Below are 5,000 nucleotides of genomic sequence, written 5' to 3'. Positions count from 1 at the left end.
GACGTTTTTATCATTTTTTCTCAGAATGCCAAGTTCCAGGCGCTGACCTGGAGATCAACCCCACGCTGGAGTCACTGTGCCTCAGTATGACAGAGCATGCCTTAGGGGGTAAGTGTCCTTAGCAGCCCAGTACTAAATAGGCCACTGGCTGGCAAACCTCGCACTAAAACTACTAACTAGGCAACAACACCTTATTATGTGTTAAAACTAGGCCATGTGAGAAAGGATTAATGTGTCCATAAGGCAATACATAGCAAGCAATGCATATCATTCTTCACACACAACTTCTCCTATGCAAACAGAGATGAAAAAGTCTTTTGACTTTTAGAATTCATATTAATTAGTATATATTTGTGTATTCATTTTTAATAACATATATATATAAATATTTAAATTATACAATATCATTAGTCAAGTCACAGTGCGGGGGTCTCTTGCGGAAAGGGAGGAAGACACAGACTTACTCTGTGCATCATATGGTGTACTTGATGACAAAATTTGCATCGTGTCAAAACAAGTTAAGGACAGCAGCTCTGGATTATTTTCCTGTGTCCCACTCCCGAGTATTCTGGGCTGACGTACAAAAAAAAGGTATCTCGTTGCGTGACATTTTTGAGTTGGATGGAATTCAGTAGCTGGTCCTACCAGACTCTGGTACATTTCATTTGTACAGAGAGTCTGGCCTCTCTCCATGGACAAGTGTTAACTTCCTTGAAGGCAGGTACTGTGTGAAGTTTAAAATGATTGGATCTGCCCAGAGCCACTCGGATCTGCCATAAACCAATCGCTAACGTTTGGTCGTGACGTATGTCAACAAGAAGGGAGACCGATAACAACTTTCAGCTTATATTTAGCATTGAGCATCGCTAGCGTTAGCCTTAGCAAACTCCTTCACCACTAACGGAGCGAGCTGGAAAATCAAACTTTCCCGAACCTGTGGAGAGGATGGCCACAACATCATGGCCACCACACAACTCAGCAAAGATTGTTCTGCTCGGGCTTTAACTTCTGGATATTCGGCAGCGTTGCCACAACGGACAGATGGCTTCGCTCGCTTCTTCTACTAGCGCACGGCCTCAACGTCATCGTTCTCAGCCATCCCTCCGTTCGCTGGAAGTACGTAGGAGGGCGGAGCCAGGCTAGGAATTCAGGGCATTTCAAATTATTCTCCTTCCTTCTCAGATACAGATAAGGTTACTGATATATATTTATGTGTTACAGTCTGAAAGTATGTTTAACACTGTGTTTAGCCTAGTTTGGCTTACTTTCTGATGTCTAAGATCAAATAGTAGGGACATACACACTGGAATCTATCCACAGATTGCTGTTGGAATTAAATGAGATGTTATAATTCAATGTTTCACTATTTACACCATCAGATTTCCTTATTACCAAAGAAATGACATCAACACACCCTTTTGTTTACATAAACAGCCATGGCGAATGCATATTTGGAGACAATATCTCCAAGTAACTGTTAGGTATTGTATGTACTTTCATTTAGCAGTGAAGTGTATTTCCCAACGTGGGAAGGAGCTCCTATTATGCAGAAACATATCTAATAAAGATAGATATGCTAAGTTAAAGGGCTGACACACCATACAAATGCATGAAATGATTGCAACAATTCATGGACACAAAAGGCATCAAGAACTTGTTCTGCCCTTGGAGAAAACGGGAGTAGATGTGTGAACAGTGAACCCTTAAGGATGAACATAAATGGTTGCAGTATATTTTATGATTGTAAATGTCTTGAAACATCCAATCTCCTCCTCAGATGGAACAGACCGGACGTCAACAATATGAAAAGAACAAAGGAAAAATACACTTCAGTTGAGGCCTGTTCAACTCCTCTTCACCCAGCACAAAGATATACGTATGCTTAAGAAAACCAGGCAAAGCAGTCACTACAAAATGACAAAAAAACTGTGTATATGTTCTCTAATATTTTGGTACTTTATATATACAACTAAGTTTATTAAAATGGAATACAGAGGATATTATATGCAGGACAGGAGAAAAGAAAAGGCAAACTGCTCAGGTCACCGCGGGACATGTGACATGAGGCATGTGCAGAGGCTCAGTTTGCCGTGGTCTGAGAGAAAAACGGTGGATTGGTGCTGTCTTAAAGAGGTTCTGCCCTACAAGTTACTCTTCTTTTCCTCCTGCTTTGGAGCAAGGCTTCTTTCCAGAACACACTAACAGCCGCAGCCCTGCAACACATAATGTGTAGATTCAGAAAATGTCCACCCAAAGTGAGGCACTTTATTAAATGATCTCTGATATTAGCCACTAAACGTATGGCCCTAGGATGCACTCGCTGAGGTTCCACTGTAGACAGGTATTGGTAAACTGACACCAATACACTTCCTAGCCAACCTAATTGGTTCTATAACCAGTGCTAGTGAGGGCTTGTGTGGTTGAAAGTTTGAAAGCTTTCCTGGTATCCACAGTAGAGGACATGTTTTTGTGGCAAAGGGTAGGACCAAAGGATTGAGGAAAAGCTGTAACAAACCACAGCCATCCCTTTTGTCTTGGTGCTGTCCCTGAACACCTCAACGCAGAAGTGACTGTCTCTAACGTCTACAAAGCCAAAGAGAAGGGTTGTGCGATTTGAGATGGCTGTTTGTAGTGAAATGCAGCAGAATGGTATAGTCTTTTTTTGTATATATATATATATAAAAAGAACAGCCAGACCGAATAATTCATGCCAGCTACAATTTGTCCCTGTTATTTATGTCTACTACATAAATGATGATGAATCTCATTTGTGCCAAGGAATCCCAGAGGGGTGAATAAGGGCTGGTGAGGTTTTTACTGTGCTAGAGCTGATTGATATTGAATTGATAAAAGCGAGGAGGGTAGAGTGTTTTCAATTTACACTTTAATGCCGGGTGAGAAAGCTAAATGAAAGCCATCTCAACCCTCTGGCCTCCTTATGATGGCTCTGGAAAATGAAGCTGGATCTTGTAATAAAATGCTCGGGGAGCGCAGCGCCTCACCCTCGCGGTGCCCTCATCCTCAAACGGCCAACGTGATGATTTGATGAATCATACTTTCAAGGTGCTTGACGAATGTCCATATTTCTGTTTGTGTCTCAGTGTGTTTCAGTCTCAGAACCTAACATTATCAGTGGGAATCCGAGTTTGACTCAGCCTGTCATTATACAGAGCGCTCTGTCTTTGAATGTGGCAAGGAGCGGAGCGTGCATGTATGTGTATATGGTCTTAACCTTGGATATCACTTTGGTCTGCCTCATAAGGCACGGTAGACTAACCATTACCACGTTTTATTTCAGCAGAGCCATAGGAGGTCTGTCTAGTAAAGCGACATGGTTAGTTACTGATATCTTTCCACGATGTAGTTTTCTCGCCTACTCTCCCTGGCCATGATAACTTATGCTTTGATTATCTATATCGCATGTTTGCCACACTACTACGCAACTGTGTAGAGAGGACCTGGTTCGGGATGATGGTGTCCAGCGTCACCCACAACAGCCAGAGAGCAGCAATCTGTGCAACTCATGGAGATGTTTATAGCCACCGTAAATGTCATGTTTACGATGCTCTCTGTGAATAATGACCACTCAATCGTCACGAGATGCTTCAGAGATACACCCCTCTGTCCCACTATGTAACGCATAAAGAACTGAAGCCTTTCTCGCACATGAGCTGGCTGGGTAGAGCTGAAAACAAAGCGTCTACCCCCGAAACATGGACTCCGTGTGAGTCTCGGTAGGCTTTTTTCAAGTGATAACTGTAGAGACATGTCATGCGTTTTTTCTAGTTATGCGTGCGTAGAGTAATAGCTTCCTGGCTTTGTGTTTGAAACCGTTAAGCTGTCATGTCCTGATAAACTGTTCATGTGGTGCCTGAAATGGCACAGCTCCAGCATCTTAATATGTTTGATTGTAATGGTCTTCAGTAGTATTCTAGTCATGGAGTTTTCTCAGAGCAGGCTCTGGATAGATCTGACTTACTAAAAGCATCACCATCATGCCCACAAAGGACTTCTGTGAGTTAACAATGCTGACAACTTGAAGACTCGGCTATCTAAACTATTCACTATACTGTATATCAAGGTGTTCTAGGTTACATGGCTCCGATTATCCTGTCATAGCTCTGTCGCTTGGACAGGCTACATATATGCGACTAGGACATCGAGGTACAGTGCATCAGATTCTACAAGGTGTCATGTGCATAATGAAGATGCAGCAGGGGATGAGAATGCGTATCGGCAGCCACAAATGAGTGATTATGAGTAACAGAACCCTAAAACATGGCCAAGAATATGTTACGCCATGTGTACATCAGTGATGCAGGAAATGAGTGGGAGAATGCACTCACATGGTAAGCCTGGTGTATTTCACCTACCAAGCATACACTAGAGGTTACAGAGCCTGTGTCTGATGAGATGTCTACCAGTGGCCCAAGATCATGTTAATGTCCCGCCAGCAAAGTACCTGAATTATGCAGCCAGCTGTAGGCTATCATTGCATAGATTGTCTGTACAATACTATTAATTCTGCTGACTCAGACATTCTAATAGTTTACGCAACCTTTGCATCCCACGCTTACTCTACTTTTTACTGTCATCCTAATGGGTGAATGGTCTGAGTGCAGCATTCGTCGGCTCATGGACCGTCCAAATAAAGAGGTTCAGTTCTTTTGCAACTACACTGTGCGTGGTGTGTGTTGGGCTAGATCACTGTGTACAGTATTGGACACGCCTGTAGCAGCTGAAAAAAAGTCCGAGATGCTTTCATGTCTCATTCCGACGTTACTATTCAAGTACTTTTGACTTCCGGGTTGCACTGGGTTTAGGTTTGGCAGTCATTTATCAAGCTAATATGAGCTAGCCGCCTTTTTGTTAACGCCATTAGCTAGTTTATCTAAGAGAAACGGGAGCTATTCGTCGAGGAACTGCATAACAATGCTTGGGTATGTCACATTTTGTGTATGGTTGAGAAAGCTGGATATAGTTGCCATAAATACAATTTA

The 5,000-nt window shown here is 42.6% G+C and overlaps 1 pseudogene; it reads left to right on the top strand.

Moving 5' to 3' along the window:
• The window catches only part of LOC118495110, a 10,571-nt pseudogene extending 8,762 nt beyond the window's left edge, over positions 1–1,809 (top strand).
• Positions 1,810–5,000: the final 3,191 nt, after the last annotated feature.

This window comes from Sander lucioperca, chromosome 5, assembly GCF_008315115.2.
Source record: "Sander lucioperca isolate FBNREF2018 chromosome 5, SLUC_FBN_1.2, whole genome shotgun sequence".
In the NCBI taxonomy this organism is placed as follows: Eukaryota; Metazoa; Chordata; class Actinopteri; order Perciformes; family Percidae; genus Sander; species Sander lucioperca.
The sequence above is the reverse complement of the archived record's forward strand: the minus strand, read 5'-3'. Positions and strand labels throughout refer to the sequence as shown.